Here is a 22,097-nt window from a genome sequence, read left to right as displayed (position 1 = left end):
TAATCTTCTAGGTTCCAGTGAATTTAAGGCTCAGATGGTTGTTCCTTGTGGTACAGTTAGTGCCACAGTTCTAGTTACCTCTTCTGTCATTCTGTGTTCCTGGAGGTTGCTCAGTACTCCAGGGCTTTGCTCCACTCCCTTGGAGTTTGCTGTCTCAGGCCTGTTCTAGCCCAGGTTGTTGGCTTTGACCTGGTTCTGTAAATCCTGGTCTGGATCTGTTCCTGTGGAGGTCCCTGTCTTGGAGTTGGTCCTGCAAAGGTCTCTGGCTCCAGTCTACTTCCAAGGAGAACCCAGTCTCAGGTGTGCCCAGACCCACAGAGGACCTGGCTCAGGCTTACTCCCTCAGAGGTCCCAGACTCACACTTGGACCCATAGAGGTTTCTGGTTCCTGCCTATTCCCTTTGATGTACCAGACCAATGCCCAGACCCACAGAGGTCCTGGCTCAAGCTTACTCCCTCTAAGGTCCCAGACTCATGCCTGGCCCTGCAGAGATCTCTGGTTCCAAGCTTCTTCTTATAGAACAAAATTTTGTGGCTACATAGACATTTCAAGGGTTTCCAAATTCAAAACTATAAGAGGGTGTAATGTCACAATCCCCTGTGCCCCTGGAGGTACCCATTTCCAGCTAGGCATCATCAGTTCCTAGTGTTTCTTCCATGGATGTCTTTGTATGTGTTTAGGAGGGAGTGTGTGAGTATGTATACAGGAGTGAGTTTATGTGTTAATATGTATGTGTGTGAGTGCATGTATATAAACATGTGTATGAACACATATGCATCCATGTGTATATATGTCCCTTTTGGCTTCTTGAGCATTGTGTCACACACATACTTTGCCCCTCCCCTCCACTTCCTGTCATCTCACAGAACACCTTGGATTTGTGATTGACTGATGATTGCTTGTTTGGAGCTCCAGGAATGAAATACCATCTTTGTGCACACAATGTTCAGCATGCTTCGCTCAGTTCTGCCCCACCCAGAGCTCAGTTCTACCCCACCCAGAGCTTAAGGACCATTTTATACCATACACAGAGATTCTTTAGGCTTGGAAAATCCACAGCTGTTTGACTCTTTTTCAAATTAAGAGAATAAATTTTATGAAGCACACATATATAACAACATAAAACATTTATGCATAATTAGAAGAAGAAAACTAGGCTAGAGAAAGCAGCAGGGAAGAGGGATGGGAAGGTCTGGCAAGTGGATACCAGGATACAAGGAAAGTGGAGTAATGGGATCTGGGATGCTCTGACAGCAGAGTGGCCACAGATGACAATGAATATTTCAGAAAGCTACAAGAAAGGATCTTGAACGTTTTCATCCCCTAAGTTTGATGTGAACGTTTCACAATGGATACATGTAGTGAACTAGCACACGGAAATATAAATATGTAATATTTAGAAGGTGGATACAAAAAAGAAGAGGTTCTGGAGGAGGGGTGAGCAAGAAGAGCAGGGAGAGGGCCTTATTTTTTTTAAATAGAGAATAAATTTAAAAATTATATATAGGGCCTGAATCATTGGCCAAAGGGATCCCATGGAACCACCTAAGAATCACGGGCTATTGCTCTCCACAATCTGGTGGTAAAGTCCTATTGCTAAGGACATTTACTTGTGTAATTGAACATGGAGAAGTTGAACTGGTGCCTGCCGAGAAGCTTCTCTCCTATTGACTATTGTTCATAGTACTGGAAAGTACTCTATGCTACCAGAGGAAAAAGATAATCATCAACTCAGCTACAAAACCTGTGATCTACAGTGGCAACCTTCCTGCAAGATATGCTGGGGCAGCAGTGGCACAAATGCTATGGGAATAACCAACCAGTTTTTAAAAAATGCATTAAAGCCCACTTCATGGATGAAACCCATACTTGACACTGCTAAAGTGGACATAAATTTGAAACTAAATAGGTCAGAGGCCTAGAGGAAAGCCTAATGCTATTACTTTGCTAAAAGAATATAGAAATAAAATTGCTGTGGGAAATAGTCTATAGAGTATAAAGATTTGTCCCTTCTATTACATTAATAAAATTGCTGATTGGCCAGTAGTCAGGCAGGAAGTGTAGGTGGGGCAACCAGGCAGGAAGTATAGGTGGGACAACTAGGCAGGAAGTATAGATGGGGTAACTAAAACAGGAGAATTCTAGGAAGAGGAAAGGCTCCATCTACAGTTGTCACCCAGACCAAGAGGAAGCAAGATGAGCATGCCTCACTGATAAAAGGTACCAAGCCGCATGGCTAACAAAGACAAGAATTATGGGCTAACTTAAGTTACAAGATTTAGTTAATAAGAAAGCCTGAGCTAATAGGCCAACCAGTTTATAATTAAAGTAAGCCTCTGTGTGTTTCTTTGGGATAAATGGCTATGGAACCCGGTGGGACAGAAACCTCTGTCAATATAAAGTGACTCCCAATGATATATTGCTATACTTATTGTTTGGTGCTTCACTCAACCCACATCATAGAAGTTTCTTCTTGTAGCTGATGGGAATTAGACAGAGACCCACCACTAGACAATGTGCAGAGAATAGGAGGTTGTGGAGCACTCAGCCCTAAATGGAATTGTTCATCAAACCTCTCCTCTCAGAGATCAGGGATCTAAGCAGAAGAAGGGGAGGCAGAAAGACTCAAGACTGGAGGTGATGAATAGCCCTAAGTAAAATGTGTCTTTCAGATACCTCAGTCGAGATGAGCACATGAGCTCAAAGTGACTGTGGCAGCATTCACAAGACCTACACAGGTTTAAGCCAGATGGGGTTCCTGCACTGGGGGGAGAAGAAGACTTGGGTTCCCACCTGTAACCAAGAAGTGATTTGTGATTGAGACCTGCTGCAAAGGGAAATGCGATCTCTTCAATGGAGTATCACTGGATATTTTGGTCACAACCCAGGGCAGGCCCCATGCATAGCAGCAACTGGCCAGCTTTTTGTTTTAGCATTTTGTGTGTGTGTGTGTGTGTGTCTTATTTTGATTTTTGTTTTTATGGAGTTTTTTATTTATTGTTTGTTTTTTTAAGAAAGAGAAATAACAAAGTTGGGTGAGTAGGGAGATGAGGAGGCTCTTGGATAAGTTGGGGGAAAATATGATCAAAATATACTGTATGAGAAAATTTATTAAAAATAAAATAGATAAGTATAGGGGAAAAGCCCTACTCATGAACCTCTCTGGACTCTGCCTTGTGTGGTAATTGCAGACCCTCTCCCAAGGACACTTTTGTCTCTCCCTGTGTGCTGGGTTTCCAGCATATTCTGCACATCTTCTTTCTTCACTTACTCTCTCATTTCAATAGAATCTTTCTCTCATTAGCCTCTTAAGAACGTTTGCTCAGAAGATAAAATTGTTGATGTCTTAACAGGTCTTGAAGCATTTTTATTTCAGCCTGCCACTCAGTTGGTATTCTTGCTGGATATAGAACAATAGTTCAGGCCTCATTTTTTTCTTAGAGTATCTTCTTGCTTAGAGTTCACTTAAGAAATCCAATGCCCAGAATGTTGATCCTAGTGTGACCCATTTTTCACCTGCAGGGAACTTGTGGGACTTTGTAGAGGTCTTCATGGTTTGGTGCTACACATGAGCTCTTTGGGGTTAGTTTGGACACTCTTGTCTCCCAGGACTGAGGAATTTACCGAGTCATTTCACTTCTAACTTCTTCATACATTTTCTTTCCGAAGCTGTGTTGAGCCACCTGGGCTGGCCCTTGATTTGTCATCTTCACTTTGTATATTTTAATCTTCCTAGATTTCAATGTAGAGGAGACTTCTTTACATTGTTCTACTGAGTTTTTTTAAATATTTTTTTGCTTTTTTGTTGTTGTTGTTTCTGCAACCTTATTTTGGATTTCTAAGATCTTTTGTTTATTCTCTGAATGCCTATATGTTTACTTTCTAAAAAATATCCCATGCCCTTACAAGATGGCTCAGCAGATAAATGTGCTTGCTGCCAAGACTTGAATTCAGTCTCAACGCACATGGTGGGAGGAGACAGTTGATTCCTGCAATTTATCTTCTGACTGCCACATGTGCACTATACCCATCCCTAAATTTATTTTAAAGTAACAAAATTTAAAATTATCCCATATTTTTGTCATGGTTGCAAAAATTTTTTATGTCACTAAGGATTTATATGTTTGTATTTGTATAGTCTTCATTATTAAAGTGCTATTATGTATGCATTAATAATAAGACATATCTACATGCCATACGTTTTTTGTTAAATGTTTCATTATATATGACTCTATCCTTCTCTATTATCTTAAACCTGACTTGGGTTTTTTCCCACCTTCTCTGCCATCTGATAGTGCTTGGCACTCATGGTTTAGGAATCAGTCATTCAAGGCTGCCTGGTGATTCTGAGTTTGTGATGGAGACTCTCTCATTTTCACACTGTCCTGTGGTGTAGGTGAATGTTTGCTGGGGACACCTAACACCAGGATGTTGAGCTTTCCCTCTTAGATTCTCCTAATCTCTTTGCTAAAGAGGAAGGTCTGGCCACCAGCGTTTGAGGAGGCAGGTGGGAGAAACGGCCTAGCTCCTCTCCATGAACACATCACCTGAACATTGTATGTGTGCTTGGCATTCTCCATCCACTGTGTGACCGTCTTCTTTTCCCTCTCCAGAAATAGAAGGTAGTCCTGCAGGCTTGGACCAGTGAGAATGGGAAGGTTACAAATACTCTGCTTCTTCAATGGTTCCCATCCAATGCCCCTCGTTTATCCCTTTATGTCATACTTGTTCAATTGTCTTTTGAGACAAGGTTTCATGCTGCCCAGATGGACCACTCTGTGTAGCCTAAGATGCCCTTGAATGCCCAATTCTCCTGTCTCTTCCTCCCCAGGACTGAGAGTACACCACCACCACCTGTCCTGGCTTTACCCCAGCTTTGACTTTCAGAATATTTTAGTTACTCATATTTCTTTTTCAATTCTGCTTTCAAACTGGAAACTCCTTTCAGAACGTTCATCTTCTTTTTAGTCCCTTGTATATAACCAATAGATGTAGTGCTTATTCCAGACTTTTGTTTATAATTAGTGTCTTAGTTTTTTCTTTTCTCCTGTGATGAGACACCATGACCATGGCAACCCTTACAAAGGGCTGGCTTACAGTTCAGAGACTTAGTCCATTATCACCATGGTGGGAAGCATGGCGTCAAGCTGGCACACATGGTGTTGGAGAGGTAGCTGAACATTCTACATGTGGATCCACAGGCAGCAGGGAGAGACAGACACACTGGGCCTGGAACCTCAAAGCCCACCCCTGTGCCACATTTACCAACAAGGCCACAGCTCCAAATAGTGCTCCCTATGAGCTGATGGGGACCATTTTCACTCAGACCACCACAATCAGCATCACCCTCAGGGAACCAGCATCCACAAGCGTCAGCTTAAGTGAAATCATAACATACTGGGAAAAGGCCTCTAACACTACAGTGCCTTACAACATCAAGGGCTGGTTTAGCATTTTATTTTTATTTTCTGTGTGTGTGCCTGCTTGTCTGTATGTGCACTGAGTACATGTAAGTGCACCAAGAGGCCAGAATCGGAGCTGCCGGAACTGGAGTTAGTACATGTGACTGTGAGTGACACAGTGTGGGTGGTGGGAATCAGACCAAGGCTCCCAACCACTTAACAATCTCTCTCACCTGTTCTGCAGGTTTCATTCTGTAACACAGACCTAAGGAACAGCTCTTATGCTGACATCAGAGGGAATAAGACAATTGCTGAGCCATGAAGTGACACAAATGGAGTCACTTGCTGTGTAGAACCCAGATGGATATGACGTCCCTGCCAGTGAGACAGAGCTGCAAAGAGAGGCCTTGGAATGTAGGCAGAACTGGCAAGTGTTTGGAACAAACAATACTGTCTACTATGTTTGCTTTAAAATAAAACAAAGCTTCATGGGGCTAGAGAGATGATGGTTCAGTGGTTAATAGCATTTGCTACTCTGGGCCAGGTATGGTATTGCATGCCTTTAGCCTCAGTGCTTGGGTGGCAGAGGGAGGTGAGTCGCTATGAGCTAGATGCCAGCCTGGTCTACATAGTGAGTTTCAGGTCAGTCATGGCTACACAATGAGATTCTGTCAAAAAAAAAAAACTGTGTGGCAAGGGACATTTACTGCTCTTGCAGATAACCTAAGTTGCATTTCCAGCACCTGCATGGAGTGGCTCACAACTAACTATAACCCCAGTTCTAGGGAATCTAATGTCCTCTTCTGGCCTCTATGGATACCTGTACATATAAGTAAATACACACACACACACACACACACACACCTTTAATAAAAAATAATACAAACTTTATATTGACCAATCCAAGCCAGATATTCAACTTTTTTATGCCTCAATCTATTAAGGTAAGAACTTATTCAGCAACTGTCCTTACAGTTCTTATTTCTCCAGTGAACAAATCACCTGGGTGCCCAAATGTCAGTCAAAAAGACAGTCAAGCCTTTATTAGCTCCCTCCCCATTGCCCAGCACAAACTGTCAGCATCTCAGCATCTCATCTCAGGATACCACGGAAATCACCACTGCTGCACATGCCACCAGGCACATGCACTGCTTCTTAAACCCCACTGTTCCCCTGGGCTCTGTGGACAGCTTCACTCCTGCACCCTGGGGACGCCATGTATAGCATTTCTTTCCCATGGCTGCCTGGGTGCTTATTGTCATCCATGCTCAGGTTCCTACCGGGTCCCTACTTCTCTTCGTCCGCAACACAGACCCTCAGCCACCTGAAGCCACTGGACAAAGATTATATTCCATCAAGTAGAAAAGCTGTGCCCTAACCTATTAACACTCTGACTGAGCCTAGGTCAGTGCTTGCTTCCTCGTGTTCCTGTCTGCTGGGCATCTATGAATTCAGCTTGTATTTTTAGGAGCCATAATTAATTCATGATTCATGCTAAAGAAAATGTTCCTATCACTTATGCTCCATAAGGATTTGTTTTAATTTTTTATTGTTTATGTTGAAAGTTTTAAGATCCATTGACTCTGCAAAACCCGAAAAGACCCACTATGTCAACAACCCACACCTTTCATTTGGTCTGTAGGATACAGACTGTTTATTTTTCTGTACAAAGAACCCAAATTAAATTATGCATCTTTTCCAGATGTTGTACCCCACAAAAGCTAAACTAGCCCTGGAGTGACTGTGTCATCTTGTCTCCTATAGTGCCTGGAGAAAAAAGATTCCTACACCAAAGGTTGACACGTGGAAGGCCACTGAGGAAGCAGGGGATCTCTCTGAGCATCTGACCCATTCGGTCTCAAGTCAGGTACAGAGTCTAAGCAGAGAGGGACGTGAGCCATGTTACTGGCCTTATAGTGCATTAGGAGTGAGTAGGGGAGGCGCTCATGGAAAGGAGGCCTTCACTTTGACGTCAGTCAGAAAGGACAGCTCACATACATTCCCTTCTTTCTCCTGGACACCCCTGATATTGTAAGTCCTCCTTCGACCCCTGCCACACACACTCCTGGAGCTCAGGGGGCCATAGGACTTGCTTTGCCCAAAGAACTGTGAGTGGAAGTCCCCTTGTGGCTGGTTAGACAGTTCGCCACAATCCCTTTCTCTGGCATGTTGTTGGAAACTAATCTCTATGACAAGGGGACGCTGGGCTCGAGTCTCGTAATGAAAGCAGACTCAGCAGGTCTAAACTGGACACACTCTGTGAACAAGAAACTGGCTTTTTGTGCAAACAGGCATTTCTGGGGTTATTTACTGCTATAGATAAACTTCAGCCTTTACAAGTGGCATAACCTAGGAACTAGGAATGTGAGCTTCTTCTAATTCCTGACATAAAACTCTTAGAGGCCGAAGTTGTAAGAGTTGGGCTACATTTTTTTTTTCTTTTTGTGGTTTCAGTGTCTTACTGGGTAACCTTGGCTAGGCTGAATCTTAAGCTTGCAGTTATTCTCCTGCCTCAGCCCTCCAGGTAATAGCATATTAAGCATGTGCCAACCATGCTCTGCTTCATAAACTTACTACATTCTTAGGCCTGCAAGATGGCTCAGTGGGTTACGGCATTCACCACCAAACCTGAGCCCCACTTGGTGACAATGGAGGATCAGCTTTTGAAAGTTGTCCCTGACTTCAGATGTACACCATGTTTGTCCTCTCCAGCTGCACACTGAATTAGACTATGCACTTGAAAAAACAAAAGCGTGTAAGTGAATGAATGTCACCATTCATTCACAGAGTCATAGGGCAAAGATTATCTGGGGAAGTACATTGGACTTTTTGGAAAAGAGCATATTCACCTAGCGTCTAGTGTCTGTAGTCTAGACCAAAGGCGGCTCACAGGAAATGCAGAGTATCAATGTGCAGAAGAGGGGATCAAATGTGTCTTGAAGACTTAAAATCTTACCTTCGTCTCGCCCCTTGGCTAAACAGCATGAAGGCTCCACCAAACACTTTCTCCCCTTAACATGTCAGACAGCCTCACCCCTCTTTTGGTGAGAGAGCATGGAGTCCAGGCTCCCCCAAGGGCTGCTGGGAGTGGAAGTGGGTGTAACTTAATTGGTCTGGAATTGTATCTACCTATCAAGATTATAAGTGTTCTACCCTCTAAACTGGCAATTGACTGTCAGGAATTTGCTTACCAAACAGAATCTGCTCTTTCATGGGAAATGTTATATTTTCCATAAAGCCAGCACATGGAGACACCCACTAAAACACCAAGCAGGGCACTTTGTTTGTTTGTCCTGTTTATTGTTTATTCCTGAGCTTTAGAACAATGGTGGCCCTCAATAACTATTTGTGAATGGATCAATGACACAAAGAACAAAATAAATGTTGTGTTGTTTATATACTAAGGGTTTTGTTTTTCAAAATACAGACTGTTGGCTATAGGATTAACAGATTGATTTCTTTAACAAATAAATTCCAAAGTATATGCATGCTTATGTGTATGTGGCAGTGTGGGGGGTAGAGAGAGAACCCATAGATAAATGAGATTTAAATGTACTATCAATAATTATAGTGACCTCCCTAAAATCGGGTCTCAGATAAACACACTGGCCAGGCATAGCAGCTTATGCTTGTAATTGTAGCTCTGGGGAGGCTAAGGTACCCAGACTGAGGCCAGCTTGGGCTATATAATAAGACTTTATTTCCATAAGCAAGTTAAGTAAGAAAAGAAAGAAAGAAAGAGAGAGAGAGAGAGAGAGGGAGGGAGGGAGGGAGGGAGGGAGGGAGGGAGGGAGAGACAGTAACGAAATCAAGCAAAGACCTCCGCACGCCAGCCCTTCTTCGTGTCTTGCTTTCCTTCCGTCTTCGTTCTTCCCTCTGCTCACTCTTTCCCCGTCTCCCTTTCTCCCTCTCTCCTCTCTCTCGCGCTCTCTCTCATCTCTCGCTCGCTCTCGTCTCGCTTTGGTATTTCTTTGACTTTATACAGTCGTTGTGTTTGATGGGATTTGGGAAAATTATGGATTTTCAAGGGCAATTATTGATTTTGGTAATGTTTTACCTTTTCAGTACACACAGAAACCCTTATAAATGAGTCACATATCTGTGAGGGGGAGTGATGTGACGTCCAGAAGAGGACACTGGGGTTTAATGAAGTAAGACTGTTCTTTCTAAAGCTTTATGTGGGGATGTTAGGGTCATATCCCATTGGCTATATTGCCTAGCACATGTATGATCTAAGTTTAATGCTCAGCATTGACAGGCATCTCATATTTATATAATTTAAAGATTTATCTTTGATTACACTCATGGATGTCATGGATGTGGGTCTGTGTGGGTATTTGAATGCCGGTGCCCTCAGAGGCAGAGGCTTCATGTCCTCTAGAGCTGTAGTTCTAGGCACTAGGAAACTCTGAGCTTTGGGTGGTCCTCACCCAGACTCTGGAACCAAGCTGGGGTACTCTGAAGGAGCTAAATCTCTTTCCAGCCCCATAAAAAGTTTTAAATTAACTGGGCAGTGGTGGAGCATGCCTTTAATCCCAGCACATGGGAGGCAGAGGCAGGCAGATCTCTGTGAGTTCGAGGCCAGCCTGGTCTACAAGAGCTAGTTCCAGGATAGGCTCCAAAGCCACAGAGAAACCCTGTCTTGAAAACAACCAAAAAACGTTTTAAATTGCATTATTTATTTATTTGTGTATTGGGGTTGTTGTGGGTGTCATGAAGCTCATGTGGAGGTCAGAGAACAACTTGGGGAACACTATGCTGGATTCGTTCTCTCCTTTCACCTGTGGGCCTTGAGATTGAGCCCAGGCTATCAGGCACAGCTGTAAACATGTTTGCTTGCTGAGCCACCTCGCCAGCCCAAGTGTGTTCTTGACATTATATTAAGTGAGAACATGAGGTTCCAGGTCTAGGATTCTTTCCTCTCTCTCTCCTTCCCTCCCTCCTTCCCTCCCTCTCTCCTTTCCTCCTTTCCTTGCCTCTTTCATACTCTATTTCTACTTTTTCCTCCCTCCCTCCCTCCCCCCCTCCCTCCCCCCCTCCCTCTCTCTCTCTCTCTCTCTGTCTCTCTCTCTCTCTCTCTCTCTCTCTCTCTCTCTCTCTCTCTCTCTCGTGTTCTTTTATTTATTGGACAGTCTGATGCCAAAGTCTGCTTTCCTGGGAAGGAGGCCTGGACGGCTAAGATGGGGCTGTCTTATCTCAAGTTTCTTCCTGCTGTCTGACATTTGTTCCATCTATAAATATTACTTAGTCAAAAAATGAATAAAATGTCAATTTGAAGCTGCGGTTGCCTGGGGTCTGTTCATCTTCTGAGAGGCAGAGTAAAGAAAGGCAGGAAGACTGTGCGCATTTCCACACACCTCTCATCTGCTGATGCCAGCACTGTGTTCTCCACTTTCTTCCCAAGACTTCTTTCAAGACTCAGGATGTGCTGAGAGTCTCAGTCTATGGACAGTACTAAATCTGGGGAGGAAAAGGGAAGAGTTGGAATTTGTTTTTCTTTTATTATATCATGTCATGTATATTCTGTATATAATTTTAAAAATATTTATCTTATTTTTATGTCATATGTATGGTTATTTTGCCTGCATACATGTATGTGCACCATGTGAATGCTTGGTGCCCATAGAGTCCAGAAGAAGGTATAGGATCTCCTGAAACTGGAGTTATAGATGGTTGTTTGAGATGCTCTGTGGGTGCTAGGAATCAAACCCAGGTCCTCTGAAAGAACAGCAGTGTTCCTAGCTGCCGAGCTATCTCTCTGGGCCCCAAATACAATTTTTAAATTCATTCTATAAATTAAATTTATCATTAAATTCTAATGCTGGAGAGATGGCTCAGGAGTTAAGAGCACTTTTTGCTCTTGCAGAGGACCCAGGTTCAGTTCCCAACATCCACGTAGTGACTCACAAGCATCTGTAGCTCCAGTTTCAGGGAATCTGTGCTTTCCTTTGGTGGCCTCGTGGGCCCAGGCACACAGATGGTGTACAAAACAAGCATACATACAAAACAAAACTTAAAAAATTATTTTTTGATTATGTTAAGGGCCAATAAGATGGCTCAGTGACTAAAACCACTCATTACCCCCTACCATCACTCATACACACACACACACACACACACACACACACACATACACACACACACACACACTACAATTTTAATTTGAAAAAAATAAGATCCCAGCATAATGGCACATACCTATAATCATAGCACTTGGGATGAAGGAAACAGTAAGTTCAGGAGTCCACAACCATCTTTTCTTCTTTTGTTCTAGTGTGTATATGTGTGTGTGTGTGTGTGTGTGTGTGTGTGTGTGTGTGTCTGTGTGTGTGTGTCTGTATGTGTGTGTGTCTGTGCGTGATGTATGCATGTATGTGGATATGAAGACATACATGTGCATAGGTGAAGACCAGAGAAGGATGCCAGGTGTCCACTAATGTCTCTGCCCTGTTGCCCTGAGACAACTGGAGTTTGAAGTTTTGGCTAGCCTCACTGACCATCAAACTCCTGGAACCCACGCGTCTCCACCCTGCGATGTTGGGGTTTCAGGCATGTGCAGCCAAACCTAGATTTTTACATGGACATTGGGGATTTGAACTTAGATCCTCATGCTCGCAGAACAAATGCTGTTACCCACCAAACCATCTCTCCAGTCCCCAAATTATGCCTTTTAATTCAGGGTTTGGCATTAGACGACCTAAAAACCACACCCATACTTTGCTAATATTAACCAACGTGACCCCAAGAGAACCATCTAATGGTATCAAGTCCAAGTTCCCTCGGTGTAGTGGAGAGAAGAGAGCAGGTGCGAAACACTGGGCAGGGCTGAGCTTTTCATACATGTGGCTCTCTGCACGCTTGCCAGCCTGGAGGCTGGAACAGGGCCGGAGCCCGTTCCAGAGCAGAGCAGCTTGATTCTGGTGTCAGACGATCGCGCCTTGATTAGGATCGGTGGCTGTGAAACAGACACACTGTGATTCATCTCAGGGAAGACGACTGCTTAGGCCCCTGTCTGATTTTCATACTGATATCTGTGGACATCAGGGTCTGAAGGGTCTGACGGGGGCTTCCAGGCTTCCGTGTCCCTGAGCAAGGAAGTGGACAAGGGCATGTGGCTAATTGCAGAAGAGTGTGTCAGAAGGACCCTTCCGAGCAGAAAGAGGAAGATCAGAAACAAAGTTCGGAGGTTAGCAGTCCTGTGCTCAGAAGGCTTTGGCTTCTGGGTTATTTGCAACTTCAGGCATCGAATGTACCTCCTGCGTTTTAAATCACCACCAAGTGTGTGATTTCGGTGTTATAATGAATCGCGGGGCAGCTGTAGACAGTCTGAAGTGTGTGGTGCATGACGGAGGCTTGGGCGGTCCAGGTAGCCAGACTTTCTCTTTGTAAACAGGTTTTCCCGTGTCCCAGTTCGGCAGGCTTTATGTAGGGCACTAGACACCTTGCTCGGCTCCCTATCCTGGCTTCAGGTGCCTTCAGTTACAACTGTGGTTTGAGGCCTGAGGAAACAAAGAGGACTGCCCCACAACCCCAGTACTGTCACCAGACATTTGTGCCTCCAGGTCCTCCCAGTGTCTCTTCATCCCATCGGAAGAGTGGATGAATGGTGACTATCTAGAGTTTTCTGGTTCTAACCTGGAGTGACCCAGTAACTACTTCTTGGTACTTCCCATAAATATCTGTGTTTTGTTTCTTGGTCCCACTAATCTCCAAAAGGCAGCTTTGAATTCACGACACAATCAACAACAAACAACCTGCCAAGCCTATTTTAGGCCCTGAAAATTTAGCATCAATCAGAACATGTATGTTGACTGTTCTCAGGGAACTTTAATGCTTGGGGAAAAAAGATTAAGAAAAAGAGAGAAATGCACTCCAAATGAATGTCACTGTCTTTTTTCTATGGTCGTTTGATGGGAACACAGTATATAGTCTATCCTCTCCCATATCCCTGGAATGGAGCAGGATGGGAACTACTTAAAAAAAAAATCCTAGAAAGCTTCTCCAGAGAATTGGTTTTAGAAAACACAAACTCCATTTCCACACTAGGTCAATTTAGTAAATAAATAAATGCCTGTGTTGATAGCATATACTAAGAGTATTTGAAAAATAATATGACAATCTCCAGGGGAGGGAAGTATTGGGAATTGGCTTTTTATTTTTCTTATCTTACCTCTTTTTTTTTTTTTAATTCATGTTCACTGCCTACAGAATCTCTACTGACATCTCCCTCCCTGATGTCATTCTGAGTCACATTGTTCTGCCCTGAGCATGGAAAAGTCCTTCCTCCATGAATACGGCCTGTCTCCGTCACACAGGGGTTGCTTCTGTTAGCTTCAGAATGTAACATGAAGAGCTCTCCACTGATATTTGAGGAGCAACCATTACCACTTAGTACTGCAAAGCCGACCCGGGCTCACACATAGCATCCATCCACCTCTGATCCAGAAACCAGGGCTCAGCTATGACACAGCGATCCATACTAGCTGCATTTATCAGCGAGTACAGGGCACTCTCTGAGCCAACTGGATTGGCTCATTAGACGTATGTACAGTGCACAGTATTTTCAAGGATCCACAAAAGCCTTGATTTCTTTTAGAATTAGAAAAGATAACATTTTAGCATACTAAAGCTAAGTTTTAGTATATTTAGTTTATGTCAATATATCTTTATACCAGCACAACCAGGAAATGCAAATATCTCTGCCTGAAGGGAGGACTTAGGCGTTGAGAGAATTCAGGCCCAGGGTATTGCTCTGAGTGAGTAGCTAGCACAGTAACAAATTTAGACATCTATCAGCGAACAGGTGATAGTGATTAGAGGCAGAGCATGTTGTTCAAGATGAGACAAAATAGATAAAACAAACACAAGTCGTACTGGGAGAAGCCATCAGCAAGGGATACCTTGCTTCTGGCTTCTTCCCTTTTCCTAATGACTCAGCAAGAGTGAAGGCCCATTAAGGGAAAACTAATTTCTTATGGTCAAGAGACTGACATCTCCGGCCTGACTAGAGACTTAACATTCCAAGCTACCCAAGACGTGACTTAATTCTGTTACATGAAACAATCACTTGGCTATGGTGATTCTAGGACTGGTCCTACCTTAATACATGCTAAAGAGATGGGTGGAATCATTATCCCTTTAACGAGACAATTTCCAGAATTCCCATCCCTTGCCCAGTCCCTAGGAGCCGCAATGAGGTTTCGCTGGTGTTTGCCTTTCTGAGTTAGGCTCAGAAAGACATAACTATTTTTTATTCTTCTTTGTCTTTTTTTAGCCAGAGCATACTGCCTTTTCTAGTACCTTGGACTTCCTGAGTCTCTCTAAGGCTCCTGTCTCTGCCATCTGCTGCCTGCCACCACGTGGTTGACCTCCATGCCTGCTTAACTCAGATGTTGTGATGTTCTTCCTGTCCTCCACTCTTGTCCTCTGGGCAGTTGCTGAGGTTTACAGCATGTCTACTCTAGAGCTTTCTTCCCAATAATTCCAATAAAACTGTCCCTTTTGAACAAACTTGAGTTTTGTTTAATTTTTCCATAGACAATGAAAACAGACCTATTCCTGGGCACTTAGTCTGATCGCTGGCATGCCCCTGCAGGCGTCTCCTTCCCTGATGGATGTCACTGCGACTTTTGTCATTCTGCTTATTGAACACCCAGAGGTGGGGAATTGAAGGGATGAGCTGGCCCAGAACCTAACCTTGAGCAACCTAAGATGAAGCCTCCTCTTCCTGTCTTGCTCAGCTCTCTCCACTGTCTGCTCTTCCTTCCTTCCTCATCTCCCTCCCTCCTGCTTTCCTGCCTTGGTGAAGCAGGAAAATAGAAAATGTTGAAGGAGCAGAATCCAGAGGCTAACATACAGGGGCAGACTGAGGTCAACTTGGGCTACATTCAACCAAGGATGCATCTGAAAAGCCCAAGTTATAGACAACTGGAAGAGACGTGTACTATATTAATGACTACTTTCTGGCCACTTTCTCAAAGTGTTTATCTCCCAGATTCGGACACATAAGGTTGTGTGTGCATGTGTATGAGATTTTATGTGTGTGCTTGTGTGTGCATGTGAATATGTAAGTGTATGTGTGGATGCTTGTGTATATGTATGTGTATATGTGTATGTGTGCATGTGTATGCATACATGACACTGGACTTGCTTTAGTTTCTCAGAAAGTTTTGCTGTAAATTTCACCTGGTAAGTCTGCACAGTGCTTCACTTAGGAATATCCTAAAAATATAGTTCCTGAGCTTGACAGCAAGTTGAGAAACGTGACAGTTGAGGACACTGAATTAATGTAAGTCATAAAAGTTTTACCTCCATGAGATTCACTCTCTAGATCATAAAACTATAGTCAATGAAAAATAGCAATTGACTGCTTCGTGGGGGAAGTAAACTATCCTCTGCACTTTGCTCCAGTCTTGGCTACAGAGCGGGCTTAAAACTGCTTCTGCTGCAAAACACTGATTTTGTAAATAAACATGATTTAGTGTTTTTTAAAAAGATTAAACACAATATGGGGCAAAGGAAAGTCCTTGAAGTGGGGCATGGTCGTGTATGCTTCTGATCCCAGCTGGAGCCCGAGGAGGATGTTGAGTTTGAAGCCAGCCTTGACTACACTGCACAGTGAGACCCTGTCTCAGAAAAGGAGAAGATGTGATGAGTGTGCCACCTATCTCTGCGGTCACTTTTCCAAACCCTACAGCCTCTGCCTCCTACCATTGGGCAGAATCACCTGGAGGTCAAGCCTTGAAGTAGTTGCTGTGGGCACCTCAGCACTGAAGAGACCATGCGAGGGAAGGCCTATGTAAAGTTGGAGAATCACCACAGTGAACAGGAGCAGAAGGGGACCAGACTTGATGTCACAGAATGCTCACGGGTGGGATCCGAAACAGAAGGAGGACATCAGGTGAAAACAGACTTTAGTCGGTGATGACTTGTCAGTCTTGGCTTGCGACTTGTGACCAGTGTTCACACCCGGGCCTGCTGGATGCAGGCATATGGGGCTCTGCACTATCTTTGCGCTGGTTTTTCAGGAAGGCTACTAAAATAACAAGCTTATTTTTAAAAGAAAACGCAGAATACAGTTTGTCAATTCTCTTTCCAAAATCAGAAATCCTTCTGCACGTGCCTTTCCCTTACTGCTGTGAACAGGTGCCTGCCCCAGCCCAGCTCTGGCTGCTCGCCCCATTCCTCTCAAAGAGCTGCATAAGATTTCTTCAACCTTGAGTGACCCTGGTCTTGGTTCAGTTATGAACGTCCTTTGTTCCATGGATGTCTGAGATGCTCACAGCACACCCTCTTGCTGACTGAATTATTTGTGTTGTATCTGTGGGTGCTTTCCACCCTCCCCTATCTCACAGTCAAGGCCACTCTGATGTCATAGCCAGGCAGGCAGGGCACATCACCACCACGTGTGGCCTTCTGTGGCACATGCCTCTCTTAGTACAATGACTTGATTTTTTAAAAAGTAGGTCGCTATAAAAATCTCTTTCTGGGCAGCATGATGTTTGGGTGAGTCTAGTCCTGGGGCAGTCCTGTGGCTGTATCTCAGGGTTAAGGTCCATGCTACCCATACCCAGTTGTGATATAAGTGTCAGTGCCATCTTCCTCCTCCATGGGCACCAAGATAGATTGCATATGTACATACAACCACATAAAGTTGATAAAATAGGTCTTAGAAACATATGGACTAGGCCTCAGAGGGTCAGATGAGCAGGATGGAATTTGTCCCTGTGTGATAAGCACCGAGTCACTGAACCTGTGAGAAACCCTTCATCTTGACATCCGAGCGGAAAGTCATGCAGCAGATAGGAAAAGGTGAATGCCTGAAGACCCATCTAAAAAGCAGGTGAAGATGTGGGCTGCCTCTGTGCAGGGGGTGTTTGAAACACAGCTTGGGACAACGAAGCTCAAACCTCAGAACCGTGTTCGCTTGGTAGGTACAGCAGAGGTAACACCCCACAGTTGAACCTTCTGCTGTAAGGCACGCTGGAAACCCCCTGGAGAACTATCTGTGTTTAATGTCACTGTAGGAATAATGGACTGGTGTCAACAGATGACCCCAACTCTGGCTCTGTGCAGTTTATTCCTAGAGACCTAGAATGGCTTCTTTTGTCCTGGACACTTCCAGACTCTTTGGGGGAGGTAATGGGCTGTCCTGCTAGGATCAGTGTGTCTACAGAGATAAGATAACCTTTAACTTATCTGCCCAAGACTGGAGAGAGATCCCAAAAGCCTTCCTGAGGAAAAACAGGCTTCTTCCAAGCAGCTGGTGGGAGAACAAACACGCAGCCACTTAGCCTGGGGAGTGTCGTGCCCCAGCAGGCCATCCCGAGGGTCTGGGTGCTCATCAAGCCCATAAACAGTGAAACAGGAAAACAGAACAGGATGTCCCAGCTCTTCCAAGACAACGCTCTTGGCTGACCACAATCCATAGCCTGTTACCCAGTGTGCTAGGCTGCAGACTCCTAACTCATATAAATGTGGGTATTGGGACTGGCTCAGCTGGTAAAGTGCCTCCAGCACAAGCTGAGGATGTGAGTTCAGATCCCAGAACCCAGGGAAAGAGCAAATGGTAACACTGCTGTATTCCCAGCACTAGGCAGACAGAGGGAGGAGGATCCCTGGAAGTCACCGGCCAGCTAGTCTAGCCAACCAGTGAGTCAGGTTCAGTGAGAACCTACACCTCAGAAACCACAGTGGAGAACAGATGAGAAAGAGGCCTGAAGGCAGCCTCCTGTCCCATTCACTCAACATGCACGCACACAGACACATGCACACACATGTACACACACGAAAATAGACACATACTACATACCAAAATAAATATATAAAAGTAAACAAATATGAACACCAAAAATTCGATTAGATATTGCATTGAAATTACTTCCATAGTCTTGATTCCCAGAAATAAAACTTTCTTGGTCTGGGTATAATCTGGTTTTTGTCTCTATAATGACTGTTACAAGAAAGTCTATTACAACAGATATTTTGTTTTTTATGAAGGAATTAGGAGTACTTCTTTGAGTTAGGTAGCTTTTCAGGATCTGTTTCTCAACTGTGAAATCCCTCTCCTAGGATTTCTGGCTTCCAGGGCTGTGGGAAAGCCATTTCTGTTGTGCTGAGAAGGCAGAGGCAGATGTGTCTTCCTGAGAAGAGGCTGAGATTTTCTGGGACTTCCACCTCTTTTTACCCCATTAGTGTTTTTGTTCTAGTTGTTGTCATGGCAATTGTCTGACTGCCACAGCTCTGGGGTCATTGTCGCTTAGCTGCATGTGGGGTGAAAATGAAGTCAGAGGTTGTCTGGTGCTTGCTTTACAACCAACTTGACCTCACCAGTTTTGACTAGCCCACCCTTTGAGAAATTTATGGCACACAGGCAGCCTGTCCTCAAGGATAGATTAGAGTGGGCCAGAAATTCAGTATGTCATGGAGGCGGTATCCAAAGTAACAGGAACTAATATGACTTCTTTTAAAATACATTTTTTTACATTAATCTATTAATCCAATCACAGTGTATTGATAAAGAGAAAGGGCAATGGATCCAATCACAGTGTATTGAAGATGAAACTTGAAATTCTCAAGAGATCGAGGGAAAAGAAAGATACCTAGGTGACTCAGTGAAATCAAAAGAGCAGATCCAGCTAAGCCTAGAAAGAAAGCAGGTCTAGCACAGAGGGTGAAAATCCAGGGTTCAGCGTTGAACACTCAGGTGAGGGTGGCTGTAATTAACCAAAGAGAAATGGCAGGTGGGTGTGAGGACATGCAGATCTTTAAGGAAGACAGCACCCTGGAGGTGTTGTGAGGACTAATATATACACAAATATATAACCTAATGTTGTATGGTAGGGTTAGACATGAGCAGTGGACTGGGAGAAGAGGGTCCCCGAAGACAGCCCAAGTCAAATGTCATTTTGTATAGCCTGACACATCGTTGTAACATTCTGGCCGCAGCTTCCACCGTGAAGCCTTAATTTAAAAAAATACAAAAAATATCTCAGTGGAAAGTTGTTCCAAGATTAGCCACTGGGCACACTGAAAAGCTAACCAAGTCAACTGCAGCTATTCTAGAGGCTGTGTCTCCTGACAGCCAGAATGCCCGATGACTGCCAGTCTCTGAGGCTACAGGTAGATTCCTTTTATAACAAACTGGAAGATGGCAGGGTGCTGGGGCATTCCCACACGTGTGCTCTAACAAAAGATCCGAGCCTCAAAAGACCTGGGTATTGTTAACACACATTTGTCCTGTGCTTCGGACCTGTTGTATCCCACACCACTGTAGGCTTTTCTGAAGGATCACAGGGAAGGATCTGAAAGGTGAGATCTTGTCCACCTAACTTGATCAGAAGGTGGATTTTCCCAGGGAAGGTTTTTTCCATTGCCCTCTGGTTGTCCTGACTCCTATGATTTCTCCAAATGTGGGAAACTTGACTCTGATGGTTTGAATGAGAATGGGCCCTAGGCTCATAGATTTGAATGAAAATACAAGGGAGTGGCACTTTGAAAGGTTTAGGAGGTGTGGCCCTGTTGGAGGAGGTGTGGCCTTGTTGGAGGAAGTGTGTCACTAGCTTTTGAAACCTTGGAGTCCAAGCCAGTCCCAATGCCTCTCTCTTATTGCAGCCTGCACCATGTCTGTCTGCGAGTCACCATGCTCACCATCGTGATGATGGGCGGAAGCTGTAAGCAGGCCCCAGTTAAATGTTCTGTTTTTTGAGTCGCCATGGTTATGGTGTCCCTTACAGCAATAGAACACTAAGACATTCAACTGTAGAGTTTATGATAATAAGGAACATGTTTGCTCTCTTTTTTTATTATTAAAAAGTATTCATGGTGTAAAAGTCATGATATTGCTACACTACCACCACCACCAGCAGCAGCAACCCCACCATCCCTGCTCTGACTCAGCCTCGGAGAACAGCCCATACACATCTCTTTGGAGTATTTGCTTTGCTTTGTAAATAAACTTCAGCTCCAACTGTCAGTGTCTCTCACTGAATTCTTAGACCTGGGGAGGAGGAGGCCTCTTGAAGAGGACCGAGGACTGGCGAGGGGCTGGGGGAGCTGAGGGGCTGTGCTCTCACCAGCTCAGCAAGGGAGGCGTGTTACAGAAAAGGAGCCAGTCTCGCTCTGAGAAACACTGCAGAGACAACGAGGCCACAGAACTCTTTTTTACTCAGCAACATGGAAGTTGCTGGTGACCTTGCCCAAGGCAGGGTCAATGTGCATGGGTCTGGTCAGGGTAGATGGAGGAGTAGCTGACACAAAATCAACTGCAGATGGAAATGGAGCAGAAATGTAGGAACAAAACTATCAAAATAGTGTGAGAAAACAGAATATATTTTACAAACTTGAACTAGAAAAACACATAAAAATATGTTGACTACAGGGTGACAATAAAAACATGTTTTAGAAAAACATAAAACATGCAAATGTTGTATTTGCAATTTATATAATAAAAAAGCATTTTAAAAATAATTTCTATTAATCAATTTTTAAAGTTGATAAGTCTAATATTAGGAAATGGAAAAAAAGACTTAGCAAGGAATTTAACACAAGAGGCGAACTAGGGGAGTTGGACAGCAAGAACGGGGACTGGAGAGACGGTTCAGGGTACGAGCAAGCACTGTTCCTGTAGATGACCAACAAGTTCGGGTCCCAACACACACACACACACACACACACACACACACAGAGAGAGAGAGAGAGATGAGAGAGAGGAGAGAGAGAGGAGGAGAGAGAGAGAGAGAGAGAGATTAAAAACAAAATAAAATCTTTTTAAAAATTCCAACAACAGAGAGCGGATGCCCAGCTTCTGGAGTGAGCAGATACTGAAGAAAAAGGATGAGGCCTGGACACCCTCCTTGGTCCACCAAAGTAGGAGTGGAGCACATACAACTATGGAGGCCAGTGTGGCTGTATTTATTAAGAAATCTGCTTAGTATAAAATGCCCTTCAGAAAGGCATGCATGAAATTGGGTTGTTAGACGAGGCCAATTCTTTCTGGAGCTCTGAGTCCCCTTCTAAGCTCATCCAGAACTGTAAGACTCTAGGAGCAGGGCTGGGGAGCTGACTCAGTTGGCAGAGTGCTCGGCATATTATAATGAATACTTTTGTCTGGTTGCAGGCATCTGTGTCGTAGGCTCGTATGGTACTGCACATCTGTAATCCCAGTACTGGGGAGGATTGTTGGTGCTTGCTGGCCAGTCAACTTAGCCAAGATGGAAAGCTCTAGTTTCATTGAGAAACCTTGTCTCAAAAATGAGTAAAGGGTAAAAAAAATAAAAAAAAAATTAGTAAAGGGTGACTGATGAACAAACCTGATATCAACATCCACATATGTGCACCTACATACACATGTGCATGCCACATACACTCAGGACAATAGGTCTGAGGTCCTTACACTTTCCCCGGAGGCCAGTTGAGAGCCACCCTGAGCTTCTGGAGCTGCCCACAACCCTCCACATATCCACAATGTGGTAGCTTCTTTCCTCAAGATCAGCAGAGAAACCCCTCATTCAGATGACTTAGGTTTGGCTTTGGTCACACAACATACCAAGAGAGCGATTGCCCCATCAGGCAAAGGGGATGATAGCAAAGAAATTCAACAACCATGTAAGCTGTTCTGACTGGAGCAAAGCAGATAAGCCTTGGATGGCTTGTTTTTATGAATTTAATCTGCTGCATGGGGGATTAAGAACTAC

The sequence above is a fragment of the Arvicola amphibius genome, chromosome 6 (genome assembly GCF_903992535.2).
Source record: "Arvicola amphibius chromosome 6, mArvAmp1.2, whole genome shotgun sequence".
Classification (NCBI taxonomy): domain Eukaryota; kingdom Metazoa; phylum Chordata; class Mammalia; order Rodentia; family Cricetidae; genus Arvicola; species Arvicola amphibius.
Note: the sequence above shows the minus strand (reverse complement) of the source record.